At 37.0% G+C, this 20,298-nt stretch overlaps 1 long non-coding RNA gene across 5 annotated transcripts in view; it reads right to left on the bottom strand.

The window, feature by feature from the left end:
• LOC116216308 overlaps positions 1–16,543 on the bottom strand; it is a 33,801-nt gene extending 17,258 nt beyond the window's left edge. For 2 of the 5 annotated variants that reach the window (XR_004158832.1, XR_004158828.1), the window contains exons 1-8: positions 16,478–16,543; positions 14,781–14,888; positions 10,379–10,607; positions 6,348–6,505; positions 5,814–6,001; positions 5,216–5,301; positions 2,549–2,729; positions 2,196–2,343 (exon numbers count right to left, since the gene is read on the bottom strand). This is a non-coding gene — a long non-coding RNA (uncharacterized LOC116216308). The remainder of the gene's footprint in view (positions 1–2,195; positions 2,344–2,548; positions 2,730–5,215; positions 5,302–5,813; positions 6,002–6,347; positions 6,506–10,378; positions 10,608–14,780; positions 14,889–16,477) is intronic. The other 3 variants (XR_004158831.1, XR_004158830.1, XR_004158829.1) reach the window with 3 other exon arrangements.
• Positions 16,544–20,298: the final 3,755 nt, after the last annotated feature.

Consider the following 20,298-nt stretch of genomic DNA (forward strand, 5'->3'; position numbering starts at 1 on the left):
AGTGATTTACTTCAAACGTCTTGAGGCTTCCAGAACTAGTTTGCTTTTTACTTTCATTTCCAGAAGAACACCTCAAAATATTTTAGGTAACTGCCTCCATGCTTGGGCCTACCTGTATTGTTAAGATAAAAATAACATCAGTCTAGCATCAGTGAGCTAGCTTAGCTACTTTGCTAGCCACAACACCATAAAACTCAGCCCAAACCAGTGTAGCGGAATTGTCACTCAGTATTGCAGCCCACACTGAATGCCAGGATACAGTGCTAGCTTCAGCCAGTCATTGAAGCCAATTCAGTCATGCTGCTGCTGCTGTAACAAGGATGCCTTTAGATCCTCCATCCTTCCTCCTGCTCCCAGGCAAACACACTTGACTACTCAATGAGACAAACCTCAGTGACCACCTAAAGGCATGTGAAGGTAAATACACATAGAGCTTTTCTGAAGATGGTGTGAACATTGGAGCTGTAAAGCTTTCTGCTGCTCTCTTTCTTAGCATTGCCTTTACTGCCTTCCTTCCAAACTCTTGACTACAGAAGTATTTTCCTTTTTTACCACCAAAGCCTACTTTTTCCATCAACACAGGGAGAGATGCTATTACTTTCTTCCTTTCCACAATTTTTTTTAAAGGGAAGATTGTTACTCTATGTATTTTTCTCTGGTAAGGCAATCCCAGCACTGATCTCACAGCATCTCTCAACAGCCTTTCAAGAGGACATAGCACACCCGAATCATCTCGTCACTTCATCTGGAATCAATCACTGTAGGTCCACCAATGTCAAGAAAACTATGCTCATTTGCATCAGCACATGATCTGGTTCTATCTTTCTATGATCTGTAAATCAGCAGTGTTTCCATTGGGATTCATGTTCTCAGAAAAGTCTTCATCTACTTTCCAACACATTGAATCCATGTCTGCCATTTTTCTTTCCAATCATAGAACACATTCTGTCTACTAACTCAAATTTGCCACAAATAAAGTTCTTTTGACATGGCTTTGGTACAATTTTCTTACTATTACATATGTATTCAGACTTTGCAGACCGCATAATTGGCATTATATTTTGCAAATCAGTTAATGTTGTAGATGTGAAGTACTTAATTTCCAGGACTTCAAAAGGAATCTAAAATATTAATCTGAAAACATTTTCAAGTGTGACCCAATAGACTTTCCCCCATGTATTTCTTCAAATCAATTTGAAAATACTAGCTTGTAATATTGCCAGATAAAAGTTCTATGACACAACGGCCTGCATTTTTTTCCATATTCAGTTTTCTGGGTTCATGCAGTACTGTAAGTATTTCAACTTCTTTCTTCAGAAGAAAAGGCAGAAAGAAATGGAGATCCTTTAGATATAAACATCCAAATTTGATATGCTATACACAAATTCAATTTTTAAGACTATTTTGTTTGGGGGAGAGATAAGTCTGATTATTTCTGAATATCTTTAAATAGCAAAACAACTCCATGTGTACAGATATCACTGAAATTATCAGAAAGATTTTTAGAAAAATGAGTAATTTTCATTTTTAAGATTTTTTTTTCTTCCATAAAAAAAAACAAACAGGGAAGAAACGAGTCAAAACAGAATGAGAACATCTCTTTGGCTAAGCAGACCACAACTGAGGTGTGTGAAGTCTGCCCCAGAAAATACTTCCTTCTTAATTTTCCTGCACACTAAGCCTGTTGGTTCAGTTTATTTTGTTGGAATGGCTTTGTTTTTCTAGAAATAAATCTTTATCAGACTATTGGAAAAGAGGCAATAACAGCTTTCTATTCAGGATTTTCACCTGGAGTGCAGGGACCCAGGTTCAAGTCATTACCTCAATGCAAATTCCTGCAAGCCACATTTGTAGATTAGTGCTTTCAGGTGGGCATGTGGTGACCAAAGTGGCTGTAGCCCCCTGCTTTCTGATGTATGAAACCACGTGAAGAGGAGCCTTGGAGTTGAGCAGAAGGAAGAGCATATAGTTCTGCTCATTTTTTTTTTTTTCCAGAGAAGTCTACATGACAAATCTTGATGTCCCTTCTAACAATAACGCTTCCAAAGGCCCAGGGAAGCAGCACCCTGCCTAGAAGAGTAAAAATGAGTATGATCACTCTGTGCGTGCACTAGATTCAAGCAATGAATCTAAACTTGATCTTTTAGGATGAAAATGATGTTTGTTTACATGGGCGAGAGACAGTGTCACCTTACCAAGGATCTTGCCAGCCAGTGCAACGAGATGGGTTTAATGCCACTTCTCAGAAGCCAGACATAAATGTGTCATTCTTTGGGCTCATATGGGGAAAAAAAGCTGTGCACAGATCACATTTGTGGGACTATTCTTCCTATATGCTGGTCACTGTCAAAAAAAAAAACAACACAAAACTTCACATCCTCTTATGCAGGAGGACATTTGTTCTCCTCTTGAACACTTTATAGAAGAGTGAGCACCATGAACCCTCCATTCCTGGCTAAAAACTTATCTAGGAAGAAAACAGCAAAATCCTGTGCCTGAACTTGAAGGAAATTACATTCTGCGATATACTTTATGAATTGAAAAATACCTATAGCCAGTTTAGGGAGAGAATACCAGAATCTAGGTGAAGGAGGTCCAAACAGAGTTATAGCAGAGTGCCAACGATTCATGAGTCTTCCAAAGAAAGAGACTCTCCAATATCCAATATTTCCATAGTCCTTGCATTCACATTTTCTGCAATAGCACAGCTCATGGCCTTGTTTAGGGCTCTGGAGTAGTAGAAAAATAGAAATAAATATTATATTATTATTGCTACAATGATTCCAGTAATATTTGTGTCAGAAAAAAGACAGTTTTCATTATTCTAATACTTCTTACTACATCTTCTGGAGAATATGTATGTGGAAAGGAAGGGCGAATCCTCATTTTTGAACAAGAAATATGATGAATGATGAGGTATTATACACTGGAGACAACAGTCTGAAATCACTTACAATTGGAATATACTTATAATACTGTAAACCAGTAATCACAAATGAGTACAGAGCTCAGCAGCCTGCTTAAGAAGAGTCATTTACCTGCCCCTCTTTTGTACAGTGCCCAACACCCTCACTACAGCTCCTGGGTGCTCCTGTTGACAGCTGTGGGGAAACCCCATCCTAGCACAGAGTTACACAGCAGAGCAGTATGTGGGTTTACAGTGACTAATTATTTGAATATGAATCAACAATGCAACACTGTGGCAAAACAAGACAAATGCTCCGTATTGAGTCATGTTAATAAGAATGTCACGCGTAAAAGAAATGAAGTAATTATTCTGCTCTACTTCACTTGATAAGCCTCAGTTGGAGCACTGCATGCTGTTACAAACACCACAATGAAAAAAGAAATACATACTAATTGGAGAACTCCGAAGAGAACAACAAAAATGAACAGTGATTTAGAAAATAATCCTTGTGTGTATGACTGCTCATAAACACGAGGTGTTATTAAAAAAAAGAGCAATTATTCTTATTATCTTAATTCTATACTAATATAAAAGATCCAGCATGGGAGAAATTGAAGTGAGCAATGCCAGGAATAACATAGGTCATAGACTGAAGTGCAGTGTAGAAACAGTACTTTCAGAGCAAGAGGCTGATGAACCTCTTGGCATTGCCATCTGTGGAAGTGGTCCAGACAAGCCTGGACAGTAAAACAGACATTTTTTTTTCCTTCCCCAAATGTTCCTGAAGTTTCTAAGTTTATCTTCATTTCCAATCAGAAAATATCTAAATTCTCTGTAAAGGAAAATGGCAGCAATACTGCGCACTGACCCAAGCTTTATGTGCAACAAAGTGTTTGCAATGTAACTATCTCCTATTATACGCTATAGTTTAAAATATTCAGAGTGAAAAGTAATTTGAAAAGGAAAAAATATTAAAATGTTTTATCCTAATGGTTAGAAAATGGAACATATATCAAATGTATCCTCAAACATGAAAAGATGTAAGGAGAAATCAACTGAAATCTTGTTGATTTCATTTGAATTGCATATTAAAGCTGAACATGATTTTATTTTATTCACTGTTACTACTATTATGATTTTAATTTTATACAAACTTTGAGTCACATGTTCAGCTATAAATATTTAGGAAAGGTACACCTCATATTCAGACTTAGAAAGCTACAGAACAACAAAGGAAACAGAAGCTCCGTAAGTGCTGCTCCTGAAATCGGAAGGTACTTGGGAGAAGGTACATTTTATCCCCTTAAGTTTAACGATTACTGCTCTAGTGGGTGCAAAAAAACAGAGAAAGCATGCAGATGTAGAATCTCTGCAGTTCTACTGATCAAACAAGAGTAGTTTAACATAAGACGGCGTGTTTTCAGCAGTAAAACTTCCCAATTTAAAATCTCTTTGTGATTTCCTGGATTTGTGTACAAGATTTTTTTTTTTCCAAATATTCACTGCATGCTACTTGAATAAGCAAAAAAGGAGTACAGTACATCTGTATTATATATTCTGTGTAGTTTTTTGGCCCTCACATTTATGCTGGCTCTTCTTGTACTTAGATTGCTGCATTAGCAAATTGCCCGTCAGCTCTCCAAGCATGGCACTCAGCCTTTGCAGCCTTGGGGATATCAGTAACACAAAGATTGCCCCTTGCAAGCTGCAATGACCTGCGCCCTACAGCTCTATCTATCACATAAAAATGTAGTGCTCCACTATTGTCACTTTTCACAGCTCAATCTCAATATCTCTTTTCAGGTTTCCTGCTGACTGACAATGTCAGTTACAACATTTCACACAATTTTTCTTTTCTGTGTGTGAAATTGCATATCCAAGAACTGTGAAAAGAGAATCAGCAGGTTTCTGCACTGTTCCTCTGCGAGGATGGACAGTTAACCACCATCTAGGCAACATCAGGCAACTGCCCCAAGAAAAAATAAGAAAGTATTCTATGAATATTTCATAGAAATATTCATAATTTTAAACTCTTCTGCTATGATTGTGTTTGAACTATTTGTGTTCCCAGACGTGCCAGCTTCACAAGTACTACTTAAGTTACGCAAATTTTGAAAAATATTATCAGAGATTGTTTCCTAAATTCTTAAGACTTTTTATCAGAAAGGTTATTCTGAGAATTGCTCTTACCCAATCAATTTCAATTTTAGATTACTAGCAGTGGATCATCTACAGACAACCTACTGACAAAATGTTTTAAGTATTTCTGCCAAATCATCAGACATGTCAGGTTTGTAAATAACTCACAAAATAACGGAGAAATGCATTCATAGAAAACTATTTCCTCATTTCTTCTGGAAAACGAGCAGTCAAACGAGCAGGTCCTGAAATGTCTAGGCAAAAGTAGAGTCGATGAGGTTATGCCCTTTGTGTCAAAACTCCATCCCAGCAAAAACAGCTAATGGAGATTACACATCAGTAAGACATACAGGCCAAACATACATTTTCTCCCATACTTCCCTTTACAAAACCAACCAAACAATAAGAAAAGTGCCCACAAAATAAATAAATAACACAATAGCAGCAACAACGAAAAGCAATGAGCAAATTCAATTTACAGCTAAGTAGAGATGAAGCAAGGAGTCAAAAAAAAAAAGCAGCTTTTCTTTTTACAGAGCAATGACTGTCTTTGTCTGAGAACAAGATGTATTTTTAGGTATGCTTAAGAAGTAGTTGTTCATCTCTGCTCATGAATATGTGCAGTTTGACAATGAGTATTTTCAAACTCTGGGCCACCTCTCCAGGCTAGTCTGGAAGTTATAAGCCTGCCATTCAGAATGGGATGCAAACAGATTTTTCTCTCAGCTGTGAGGGCATTCTCTTAGCAACTGCCCTGAATACTTACAGAGAAGTACCAAGAGGGTATCTTGAATGTTCTTTTTGCTTCCATTAATACCATCAAACAATTAGGAAACAAGGACAAGAGGCAACTTAAGGATGGCAAGTACTTGTCTGGAACATATCTTCTGAAGAAACAAAACATTAGTTTACAAATTGCAGTGGAAATGGGATGTGTCCCAGTGAATCCAATCCCTGCAATATCAAATAAGACAGACCACTGAAAGAGATGTCACATGACTAAGCTTTGTCTCCCATCCTTTAAATAATTTTGAAATCACTAATCATATCACTAATAATGGACAACTGATTTTTTAAAACCACTAAATCGTGTTTCTTGCTAGTGTTTGTTCTGATTAAACACTATCCCCTCCCCTTTTCCCAATCTCTTAGAAGTCTCCTTCTGGTTGTAAACCAAAGTTTTAATCACTAAATTGTGGTCTACTTTGCATCAAATTTCAGGTAGCATTTAAATTTAATTACAAGAAGTAACATATAGCTTCCCTAAGCAACTCAGCATATGGGACTAAGACTTACTCACCAGATCAAAATAGGTCTTGCTGTCCTATCGCAGCAGTCTGAGGGCTGTATGTTTACATGGATAAACCGCTTTTGCACATTTTCTTCATGTCTCCAACATGAACCATCTGTCCATCAATATTAGACAAAAAATCCTCACTGATTCTATGCAGTCTTCAGCTAAATATGACAATTACGGATAGGCATATCATGCACTTGTAACAATTTACATCCAGATCTTAGAATGTGGTCAAAAGGGTTTTTATTTTAATTCATAATTTTTTTTACGTGCTAAGAAACACATTCAGTAACTTCATATCATACTGAGTTTTTTCTTTTTTTCTTTCCTCCTGTAGATAACTAAGTAGTAGAGTAGAGCTGTGGGAAGATGGCTCTGCTCACTGACTATGCATAGGGAGTACAAGAGCTATGTAAACACCCATAAGCAGCACTTCAGTACATCTCAAATAAAAAAAAATGATGTTTTAATCTCCTAGAGACTGCTCCTGTTATAGACTACCTGACATATTGTGGTGGTAGTTTTCTGTGATGGGTTTCTTGACTCCAAGATTTGGACGTCTGAATTTGAGCCAGGACTTGTATCTAAAAGTCAGTCCAAAAATAAAAGGTGCGTCTTACTCCTACTCTTTGGCACATCCTGGATATATTTTCTTTTTGCCCTTTGAGCACAATGAGACTATTGTAAGTTTTCATTTTCTATTGATTCACCTTTATACATGGATGTCCATCATTAAAGGGTCATTCTGTAAAACTGCCAACATTTCATCTTTTAAATGTAAGATCTTGCTTGCATACTACCTTGTTTCTGTGCTCTGAAGGATCAAACTACTTGGCAGGGTAACAAATTTGATTTGCATTAGGAAAGGATATTAGGCATATAGGATTTCACAGTTCATTTTATACCCTAATCATCAGAAGCCCCTATTTAGGGTCTGAACCAGAGGGATTTACTGCTCTCAAAAATCAGTGTATCCAATAACAAAATATTTCAAAATGTTCATTTTATTTCATCTCTCCAAAGTCAGTTAATGAAAGGTGCAATTCTATTGAACAGCCTTTGGTCACAAACTTCTCTAAGCCATCTTTAGTTTCATTAGGAGTGAATTAATGTAATGTTAGATGGTGACATTTCAGGGTCACTGCACTCCTATACATTGCAATAGAATGGATACCCATTAAAAATATTATCAGACTAATCCTGCAAAGGGTGAATCAGAAGCTCAGGATGCTCAGCACTCCTTAGGGATTACAGATTTCTACACAGATCTCTAATGATCCAGCTCTGCTATTCTGGTGCTGATGCTAACCTTGCTGCTGTGACAACTTGTTCCTGGCTCTCAGGGAGCTTCAAAGAAAGATACCATACCTTCATGGAAACACTGGAACTATCCTCATTTCTACTGAAGAGAAGATTACAGACAGAAATATAAAGTTATTCAAATGATGTGAAGGAATGTCCTCTTTCCTTTTGGTGGGTGACTTCAGAAGGGAGGTGGATTGCGAGCTCTGTGAGACAGACAGAACTGCTGGCATTTTTCCTCACACTTACAAAAAGCCAAGGAAGAAAACAAGCAAAGAGTTTTCTGGATGAGATTAGTCTACCACGGTAACAGTGTTTATTTTACTGACCTAAGTCTTAATTCTCACCTCTTCTCTCTACAGCTATTGGCGTCTCTTTCTTAATGCTTTGCCAAAGTCAAACAGCTTGAACGTTGCTAGTTTTTGCAACTGAGAGTGCCTAAGCCAGAGATGCTCACCACTGCTAAGACCACAATTCAGTCTTCTGCTGCAACACACACAACTCTTGGCTCAGTGAGGTTTTCAGTGCCTCAGATTTTAAGATGGTGCAAAGGATGACATTTGTATGTCTCCAGGCATGTTCTTCTACACATCTCACATCAGTGAGATGTGGAGCCTACTCCATCCTCAAAGTCCTTGAAAAATCCCACTGAAGGATATGTAGAAGCCATTTTGGGCAACACGCATTTTATAAAGAAAATGCAAGTGCTCCAACCATATGTGCCAGTGCTCTGTTCACTTGTGGACTATCTAGGAGCAGGACCTGGTGTTTCAGGGTGCTTACACTCTGCTACCGCTGGCTTCCTGCATGTTTCTGGTGTTCAGACCTCTGCCTGAGGCCAAGCTTTGAGCCTGATAACCATTTTCCTTACTGCACAAATGCAACAAAGAGGATCTGCGAGTTGGATGCTGACCTGAAAGCAAAGCACAGTCAAAGGCAACTCTATTTGCTATTCAGTTTTTCTGTCTGTGTTAATTTTCATCTGAACACTGAGGACTATGACTGGGAAGTGAATGTGAGCATCAGACCTAAGTGTCACTGTTAACAAAATCCTACCTCAGAAGGAATCAACTAGGTGTAACCAATATCCATATGTTGGCACACACCTCAGGAAGATTATCTGCATTTTAATTGTGATAGGCATGATTTGTGCTTTAAAGTGACAAAAGCATAAAATTTGATTGTTATGACTCACTCAGTTTTTAAAGAACAGTCAAGTTGCCATTTTAATGATACATAAGTCTTGACAGACGTTTAAGTAGGATGGGATAGTATGCATACCAGATGAATATGTTTTACATGGCAACCCACTGAAGTTCTCCTGTTTTTATTTATTTTTTAAAATACTTTATTCTGAGGTACATGGTGTAGTAGAAAACATTTCTCTGCTTATTATGCATAGTTTTTTTGATAGTTTTCAGATAGTTTTCTACACCTTTGGCACTAAACTTCTCTAGACATTTTGGTGTGTACATATAAGCAGATCAAGTGAAATGAAACTATGAATTCCAAACAAACTCATCTCTCATTTTCCAGATTATGCCTATGCTGGAAGCTATTGTCCCTTGGGGACCTGTAGTATCTATAATTCCCATTTAAAATAAGATATCTACACAGCCTGTTTCAAAGCTTATTTCAGCACAGGAGTCTAAAGTCACTGCTAAGAAATTGTGAGCTCACTGTTCTATACCATTGGTTAGATTGGGGCTGCAACAGAAAAATGTTAGACCCCCCAGGTCCGATTCTTTCCTCTTGAAAGGATTCAAGTTTTAGAAAAGCTCTGTTCAGGCATTGTTATCCATTATAGCCATTTCATACAGGAGAGTTTATACAGAGCTGGTACCTTCACAGGTTCAAACACATCCAAACAGAAAACTTTCATCTTTTGTTGTTTTGCAGATGCTCAATTGGATATGCCATGTTCTTACAACTGCTTAATTGCAATTTCGCAGTAGTTTCTAAACAATAATTCTAAACAATTTGCAAATTTAATATTTTTGTGTATCAAAAAAGTGCTTTCAGTGAAGCATACTAAACATGCATATTGTCTGCTTAGGGCTAAAATTAATATCTCCTCTTAGCATAAACAAGTAGCAATATGTTATCAGTGTGGTTTTGTTTAGACAATTTGTGTTATGTCTGCTCTATATCATGTTGTACAAACATTCTTTCCTACAGTACTATAGTCATAAATTTAGTATGAAGGAATTATACGAGAAAATAAAACACTATTCTTTTGATTTTGATTAGTATGTTTTTCAGGAAAATGTTAATCTATTTAAGGTAGTAGAGAAACTTTTCCTCACGCATTTCATAGATGCATCTCCAAAATCCTGGAAATTTGAGAGTACTATGAATTAATTTACAGACAGGAAACAGTGCATGAGGTACATACATACATAGATTTTGTATATACAGTGTGCATGAAACGGCTCACGAAAGCTCAGGCATTACTTGTTAACAGACACCAACCATTTGCTTACAGGGCAGGACAATGGATAGACTTCAGTGTAAACTGCAAGGAGAGAACTACTGCATGCCCACATTTAGTCCTTGCAAGCTACACTCTTTCAAAGAAATCTTCTGTCAGTGAACCTACATATTGATTGAGTAGGGAGGAACATCTGCCAAAAAATAACTGGTCCTTGGGCATCTTGTGGGCCAAGGACCATTCCCCACATACAATTTGGGTAAGTATAATTTTTCCAGGAAAAAAAAAAAAGAGTTCTTACCTGTGCGGATGCGTTGACCAGCTACATATACAGGAAACATCTTCCTAGTTTACTTTCTAATTTAGGCAAAGTAATTGACGGTTTTCAATTGGCTGAGTCACATCACCATAAAGGTTAGCCAACTTGATGTCAAAACCAGCGGGCCCTCATCTCTCAGCTATAGCTGAGCAGGTTGGTTGAGGGCTGTGCCATCCACCAAAAACCCTTTCTAGGGTCTTCAGGAGCTGAGCTGTGGAGAAGGAAGTTATTGGGAGGGAGAAGAGTTTGATGTGTTGAAATTGTATATATACACATATACATCATTGTATATTTTTATAAGCTATATATATATATATATATATAATTATACAGGAAGCTGAATGTGCTAAAGCAGAGTTAAAGATTTAGATAACACCAAGCAAACAGCTTGAGCCAAAATATCTGAGCTTACCTGCTTACCTTTGCTTTCTAAGAGCATTGCTAATTCAGCAATTCACGTATTGTTACTGAATTATTCCATTTTACTGAAATCAAGAAATAGGGGTTGTGATAGCCCATGTCTTTGGGAAGGAATATGGCCTGTGCAGCGGCCTGATGAAGACGGGACATGCTCAACAGAAAGCTTCTTACATCATACAGCACTCTCCATGCTGCTTCAGTGAGCCTTACTGTACACTGTTTCCTCAGAAAAGCCCTTCAAAAATATTGCAGTTATACTTACAGGGCAAATGCACAGCTAGTTCTGTGGCAGAAGACTGAAGTTTAAGATACATAAATGACTGCTTCCTGGAACAAATGGCATGCTAATCCATAAGGGGAAAAGCAATCTTTTTATTTAGGCCTAAGCAATGCATGGGACCCTACTTCAAAATGAACAATTACTCTTCAAGATTGACCATAAAGCACTTAAAGTCTACATTCCTATAGGAGTGAAAAGCCAAAAAATTCTAACTTCAAAAAGGGAAGTACATAAAAATGAGAAATCTTGTTAAAATGGAATTTAAAAGGAATAACCAAAAGAATAAAAGATTGCAGATACCGTGTATGTACATGTTATTAAAGTCTCAGAATAATCACATACTATGTATCCAAAAAAAATCTCTCAGAAACCAAAAATTAAAGGACCACACAAAAAAGACAGCATGACTATATGATACAGTAAAGGCAGCTAATTGGGGTAAAAAGAAATCCCTCAAACACTAGAGCTTATGTGGAGCAATGAGGAAAATAGAAAAGATCATAAACTTCAGTGATTCAAATGGTAACTCATATTAAAGGAGGCCAAAAAGATCATAAGGAACAACATACCACATGCATAAAGAAATAGTAATAAAATCTTTCTTTTCCAAACACATTAGTGTTAGATACAGAAATTCTGCCAGAGAATTTGTAGAGTTGATGGTCATGGTACACCATAAGACTGCATATGAAAGACAAATACTAAGTAGTGTGCATGGGGGAAGGAACCCTAACTGCTCTCACTCAGTTCTGATTTCTAGATCAGCTATTAGTGCTCTAAAAGAGATCTAGTAGTTCTCATGTTCTATGTTAGTTCAATGGACATGTCAGCTGAGTACTCAACAGCAGTAGAGAAATGAGAAGAACCTTTACAATTATAAATAAAGGAACAGAAAACAACATTGAAAATGCTGTATATCAATCCATGAAAAAGATTAAACCTTCAGTCTTAAGTACCATACATTATCAGGGTGGAGGAGAGCTATCAATGTGAGCATAAGGTTCAAGATCCTTTTGCCCATTCCATCTTATTACAGAAGAACTGCATAGATCACAGCTATACTTTAATAACGAATGCACAGCACACAGTGAAGCCATGGAATGTGTTTGCCACAGGATACTGTAAAACTGAAAGCACATCTTAGGTGCACAGGCTAGATTTTGTTTGTTTAAAAATATTTTTCATTGCTTGAAGGAAGAAATTACTATAAAGGAAGAAAAAAAAAGGGACATTCTTTACTCCTACAAGTGGGATGATCATTTCTACCTTCCATTTGCAAACCTAACGTAAAAGCTGCCTGCTTTGCATTTCTGACCTCCTGTGCACATCTCACTGGTTTCTGTCCTGCACCAGCCATCCTCACTCAGATTATTAAATTCTTCTTGTGAGCTATTATTTTCATTAATTCATATTTAATTTCTTTTTTTTTTTTAACTGATCTGATATTTTGCTTTGTGACAACAATATTACTAAAGGAAAGGAATTTGAAAGGAATATTAGGGAGAACTTTAACTTTGCTTATGAATTAGGACAGGCTAGAAAACTTTACCTGGTCTTTTTGCCAGTTCTCTGGAAAGGTATCATCCATATGCTTATGTAAGGATAGGAAACAGCAGATAGAGCTTTAAACAAGTTTCAAACCACCCAAGAAAGGTAGAAGTCACAGACTGATAGCAAATGATAGTAAAGATGGAATTACTCCTCTCCAAGGACCAGAACTCATTAAACACTACAGTGGAGGCAATCTCTAGATGGAGAAGCTTTCCCTGTGCCTGCCAGCCCTTAAATGAGGTAAGAGTCCGCCCCCTTCTAATCACAAAGGTGAATTGCTTCCACCTGTGCACCCAGGGCTGGCTACGCTCCTTCACCAAGTGCTCAATCATTTCTTCAGGCTGTGACCTAACAGTTACCATACAGCTCATCTGAGGAAGACACCTAGACTTTAAAGATTTCAGTGTGGAATTAGTTCTTGGTAAAAAAAATTAAGCTCTTTCATAAACCTGATGATACAAAACGTAAATAGAACAAATAGATATTAGTGTGAAATATCTGTACTATTTGTCCTTAGGCACTATGTAGTGCTAAATATTTTTTAAAGTTACAGATTAAGACAAGGAGATTTTGCAAGCATAAAGGCAAACTGTTAGAGATGTCATCACACTCAACAGAGAGCAGGCTCAGATAAACTGTCAACCTTTTTTATCGTTCAGTTGTTTAGTTGTTTATTATAGAATGAGAATGATACCGGAGACTGACAGCATTGAGCTGCATTTCACACAAGAACATTATTTCTTTAAGGCTGTGTGTGTCCCATGTGAGACCTACATCACCTGGAAAATTACAGCTCCAAAGTCCATCTGAGAAGTCTGATCTGTTACATAGCAATTTTGCACCAAGTTCATTAGATGTGAGGCTCATATAAATTCTAGCAAGGCCCTGACACTACTAGAGCAAACAAACAAGTTCATTCCGTCCCTTCAGGCTACCGTATATTACAGCTAGAAACTTCCATATCCACAGATGTGGATTCCCACAGCACAAGAGACATGAAAAACAGAGCAGAGCCATGACAGCATGTACTCCACCAGGTTTCATCTTGTGCTGCCATGTACTGGGAACAGGAGGAATGTGAGAAGGGGGAAGCAAGAATATAATCACTCAAAATGCAGCGTATCTTGACTTCAGCCCTGTTACTCCAAGCAGCTATTGCTCAGAATCTTAGCTGATGGGAAGCAATGCTATTCCAAAAACAGTCACAAATGAAATTGATCTATTTCTCCATGAACCAGTGTCTTTCAAATAATATCTTGCTGACTTATTCAAGAGTCAGTAATTCCAGCAGAGCCTCCTACTCAGCAAATTAAATCAACAAACAGTAACAGTCTGATAGATCCAATCTAACTTTGGTTACACGTGCTTTTTCTTCCACTGTAATTTTTTAATGTATATTTTAAGAAGATATTTTGTATACTGTTTACTTCCAAGCTATTAATATGAATACAGTATAATCTCATCTGCCCTAAAACCATGAAAAAAACATAGAGTGTACCCACAGAAATTTTAAAGAAATATGCTCTCTACTTGGGTGCTTTATTTGGGTTTTATTTGCACATATTCAGTATAAGTAAAGTTTAACTAGGCTATTTTCCATACCCACATAGGCAATATTTTCCACAGAAAGGTTCTCATTGGCTTTAGATGCACGCACAATCTATTTACTTGCATGGTATACATATAATGATCAAGTTTGTATCTACTTCAGCCAAATCTAAATGTTTTCACTTGTGCTTCTTTTGCAAACCATTTTCTCCTGAATAAGTTGTTCCAAGTTTATACTATCACTTTTATGAATTTTATGATGCAACAGATTTCCTCATTTGACCAGATATTGACGGCAGCCTCAAATTGAGATAAATATTTCAAGCACTCCAAATGTTAGGAAAGTTTACAGCAAGGTTTTATTTTGGTTGTTTTCTCAAGTATGGGATGAATCTGGATTTCAATTCTATTTTTTTTTTTATTTATCACTCCAAACTTCAGCAGAATTTGAGTAAAACTTCTTTGTTTAGTCAGTTCATCTATTGGACACCAGCTTCTTAATTGCCACAGAGGGTTTAAAATTCTCAAATATGAGAATAGGAAAAATATGAAACAGTACAAGCCAGAAACTCATTTCCCACTTACTTTTGGATCCCTCCCACTGAAGACTTTCTCAGGCTATTTCTAATGGAACTATTGTAAACATGCTCTTCTGCCTGGATTTTCAGATGGAAAATGTGACGACGCTGTAAACTGCAAAACAACACAGTTGAGTGAGGACACCTCTGCACTGGGCAGATTCCCAAAGAAATGTCATCTGCACATATGCCCCACAATCTTAGAGAAATGTCCTCCCATGCTTGAGAAACGTTTTGGTTTGGAGGCACCCCTCTGATGTTATGGCCGTCTTCAAAGTGGAGCATCAGAGTAAAATGAGCATTTTCTCAGAGGAACACATAAGACCAGGAAGTTTTTCTATGTAGGGATATTCCCAAACAACATAAAAATCTTCAAAGAGGAAACACTGTGTGATATGAACTCCAGAGAAAAAGGAGGCGGCATACACATACATATACACAATGTGAAAGCTGTCAGGGAAAACATGCTGTCCTTGGTAATGAGAAGGGGTTTGTTTTGAAGAAGCCACCCCCTGCTGAGGCAGTAAGTATGCATGTATGATTACTGAGATGCCTAATTAAATTCTCCTTATCTGAATGCCATCTGAACTTAACAAAGCAGATAATAAGTTCCAGAAACAGATACCATGTGGGGGGCCAAATAATTTTGGATCTTGAAATTAGAGATGTGTAGGTAATAGAGAACATGATTTTGCTCTACTCCCACAGTCTGCACCTGAACTGTTCTTTCCATCAGAAAAATCATGGAGCTAAAATGAAATTAAATGCCTGCAGGATCAACTCCAGTTTTGTGGAAAGACTGTAAGCTACTTTCTAACTCGTCTTAAATAAGTGGATTTCATCCAGATTTATACAAAGACAAGTGGGAGTAATATTACATTCTTGCACTGATTAAACATCAACTGCAAAGAATCAGAATACCAGTGAATTTTGATTATTTTTCAGAAATATATCTAGGCTGCAAATTAATTGCATCATATGTGAAGATGCTCCAGAGATGTTTCTGCAAGGAGTTAACTTGTCTGTGAAAAAGCTATTCACAGGGGCATAACATGGCACAGATGCCCCAGAAATACAATCTCCTCCATATAGTCTGAATATTGTTTTGTTTAATCCTGGAGCCTCAAAAGAACTCTGTGTAGAAGTCATCGAGTCTTCCACACTCACCACTGAATTTTGGAAGTCTGGAGAACATTGTACTTTCTATGTTTCCAAATAAGTTAACTGAATCATCTGTTCAAGACAAATTACAGCATGTGAGGTATGATCACAAATTCACAGGAGCTTTTAGAAAGGAAATGATTTTAGAAAGGAAAAGTAGAAATTATCTTCTGACCAATTCAACATGAAATTCAGTTTTTGGAATCTTTGAGTTGGTTTGGTTAATAGAATGTAGAAATGGGGACCGGATGTCAGCTCATCTATTAGCCTGAAATGTTAGAACTGGAGATAAGTTTTGGGAGGACCTTTCCTGGAGGCAAGAGCAGCCCATAGTAGCATCAGGACTGTGAGGGCTGGTTGAGCCTATACAGATAAACAGTCCCTCGCCCTAGACATACACTTTCTATTCTGCAACAGCTTGTCCCGTGTAATCTTAGCAGTGCTGACTTCATACCAGCACATATATCAGTAGCTGTGCGATTATGTGAAGAATTCAACAGTCTTGCAAAATCATGCACAAACTTCCACCCTTGCTAAACTTACCTGCTCAAAGCTGGGTCAGGAATACTTGTAAGTTCTGAAACACAATTGACAACAGCTTCAGTAAGCCTTGGAGCAAAAAATAGAGATAATATTATGTTACATGTGTCTAATATACATTATATACATGTGTATAATATACATAATATACATTTTATATATGGTATATATCATAGGACATATATTACAATTAATGCACGCAACATTATTGGATTGATACTATATATAAACAATAATAATAATAATCTATGTATTATTATATAAATCTGTTATGAGCAATTAATTTCATTACCAAACCAGAAGTTAACTCTCTCTCTATTACTATGTTGCAGTGATGAATGTAAAGGAATGATACTATAAAACAAAAATAATATCATTAGTGTTGAAGCATTGTGAGCATGTTACTGTGCAGACAGTATAAAATAATATACAACAGGAAAATAGTTTTCTATGAAAGTTAGTTTTGTCTATGAAGGCTAGTTTAACAAATCACCAATTGTCTTGTAATTCTAATGATACTGCAGAAGGTTGTGAAGAATAGACTTAGCCATAAGAAATTTCTATGTTGAAGGTAAAATCCTAAGAAAAAAGGTTTGCATGCACAACCACAGTGAAAAGTCTTGGTCAAGAGTGGTTCATAATTCCTTACAGATTTCCTTTGTATTCTGCCAAAGTTGGCTTCAAAGATTTCATAGAAATTGTGGTCGGAAGGGACTTGAAGATCATTCAGTCAAACTTCCTGGTACACCAGTAGCCACTAACTAAATTCCTTATAACCACCTGAAGAATTTGGATGTAGCAAGTACTACAAGAATCCAGAAGACTAGAAATATTCAACATTAGAACAATTTAAATATTAGAAAAACTGCAGACAGATGCTTTTAGGTCTGAGGAATTTTAGATGAGTTATTAATAAAAGACTGGAATGGCCTGATGTGGTTCGATAAAGAATTAAGGATTAAAATAAAGCTAACATTAGTTATTATGGCCTCATGGAGATTTGGCCCCATCACAAGAAGTTATTTCTTTTCCCTTTCTTTACAAATTTATTTCTACTTGAGGGTTGCTATAGTATATTTTGACTTCTCCAAGGTATTTGATTTAGGGCCATTTGACATCAGCATTAGAAAGCACAGATTACGTACATTAAAAACAGGATTGTAGATATATCTGAAGTGTGGTAGATTATAGGGAATTATTAATTAAATATAAAATCTAGAGAGGGACTGTCTCTTGATTCAGTGCTATTTGGTGTCTATATGAGAGGTTTGAACACTATCATAGAGTCCTTGCTGTTAAAATCAGTGTTTAGAGATCTATGAAGCAAAAAATATTGAGAAATAAAAACTACTGTAACCGGGTGTTGTGGAGTACTTCATTAAACGGTCATGATCTGACAGGATGTACTTTAATACCTCAAAATGGCAGGTATATAAAGGAGAGAATGAGTAATACAGTCTCTTCTTAGGAGATGAGAGATTTTATCCTGGAAATCAAGAACTCCAAGGAGGATTTTGGGGTCATTGTGGATAATTGCCTCCACAGGCAGTTGCAGGGCAAACTGTGACAGAAAAAGTTAATGTAATCCTTGAGCAATAAAAAAGAAAAGTATCAAGGACAGATAGGAAGGGTTTCTGCAACGTGTGAAGGGGTTCCCTGGGAGGTGTTAATCTCCACTGCACAGTGAGAGAGAGCTTGAAATTCTGACACTCTTGTCAACTTGAGGACAGAGGATGCTGTAGAGTGTTTCAGAGCATCTACCCCAAAAAGACAAACTCCAAGCCCAGGCTACATGGTGATTCTGCCCCTGGGACCAGTAGAGGAACTTATCTGTATCACTCTGGGAGCCTATGCCTACCTGCAGATCAACCTATGTGACCCATGTAGGCTAAAAAAGGCTTCCCAGTAAAGACTTCATTCACCCCACAACACTGTAAACACAGGCTCTAAAAGCAGTTGTAGTTTACAAATGTAGAATAGATTTTTCTGGTCATTTTGATTTTGGAAATCTTTTAATTACATTAAATTGTAATTAGTTTCCTTAGCAGGTACGTGATCTCATATTTATTCTCAGCACAAGAGCTACTCTTTTTTCCTTTTTCCTTTTTTTTTTTGGAATAAGAACTATTATATACCATACCTGATAGGAATTAAAAGTAATATCATAACAAATAGACATCTGTTGGAAAAGAAGACTTATAAATCATTTGAGACATGTGCAGTCCAGGCCTCTTTGCTCTCAAAGCTTCATTGGAAAAACATGTAGAAAGAACCAGCCAATATTTTAAAAGCAACAGGAAAAAAATCTGTACATCATTTGATTCTTTTTCTGCAACAGCATCTTTACTTGCATGTGACCAGATTATTTATAAAAAATCTGGCAATATACAGCTTTAAAAACTGGCTTTTCAAGAATTCATTGTTTTGTCATGTGTACACACAGACGTGCATTTTACTTGTTGGAAAAATGCCCTCAGCTCCAGCAAATAACATTTACACAAACCATGGAAAGCCAGAATTCCATATCTAGTGCTAATGATGTCTAGCATCTAACAAAAAGCCTAAGAAGGAACTTTAACATGTACTATTAATACCATGTATTTTAGATAGATATTGAGCACCCAGCTCCAGTGTGATGAATGTACACATAAACCTCAAAATTAGTCTTAAAAGCATATAAACCACTTCAGTTGTTAAGATTTTCTAAAACCCACGTGTGTGGGTAATATCACTAAAAGCAGGTATGTTGGATAAAAATGAATGATGTTCCTTTCCCAGTATAAACCCAGGAGTTCATCTTCCAGTGTTGTTTATAAATAGAAGAGAGTCAATTTGCTTAGGATCTGCAGGACATTTCAGTACTCCATTTAGATAATGACAACATTTTTAACACAGCTATCACTCATTAGGTCAAGAGGTTGTGATTAATCAAGGACTGTTTTGGTTTAGTCTGATAGACATCTAGTCTCTTTAGTTTACAGTTGAATGAAGATGGCTTCAACAGTTTACAGAATGAGCTGCAATGATACATTAGACTGAAATTGAGATGGAAGAGAGACGTGTGATCTATTTTAACCATTCCATTTGCATTACAATGTGCTGTGTGTGAATTAGTCTAGGCATTGCTAGAGTAAATAAAAAATCTGCTGGGAATGTGTGAGCGCATTACACAACAGGAATGCACTGGCAGGTTATGGCTAGAAGTCTGCTGAGTGTTACCAGGAAATATTGTTGGTGTTTGGACTAAAAGAGGAGAGTTTTTTGTTTTAATAACTGACTGGCTGGTTAATGACTGAATGTGAAATGAGAGAATATGAGTCAGAAAGAGTTATGACAAAAAATCTTAAGTGAACTTCTGTTTCCATAGCACTTTGGGTCCTGCATCCACACCAAAGCAGTATAGGTCTCTTTACACAAACTGCAGAATGAACATTCACACTTTGGACGACTGATGAAAACAGAATAAATTCCCGAACACTTGACTCAGAATAGTTTCTTATGGTACTGTTGAATCTGAAGGTCATTCTTTAAGGTTATCTTAGAAGCATTTTCCTTTCATCAAGTGCCAAGCCAGTTTACCATGCTATCAGAGGGGTCTTTCCTCTAGAGAAAACTCTCAGAAATCCAAAGGAGTATATTGTGGGGAAACAGTGGGTGCTCAGTAGGAAATGAGAATGCATTCTCAGCTATCCACCTTATCTGTTAGTATATATCTTGCACCTACAGCCCATAGTCATGTTTGCAATCAACAGTTAGCACTTCTGAGTAACAGCTTCATAAATCTTGATGACAGAGCCCACGTCCCATGAACTTTTTTATTGTTC

This window comes from Meleagris gallopavo, chromosome 2 (genome assembly GCF_000146605.3).
Source record: "Meleagris gallopavo isolate NT-WF06-2002-E0010 breed Aviagen turkey brand Nicholas breeding stock chromosome 2, Turkey_5.1, whole genome shotgun sequence".
In the NCBI taxonomy this organism is placed as follows: Eukaryota; Metazoa; Chordata; class Aves; order Galliformes; family Phasianidae; genus Meleagris; species Meleagris gallopavo.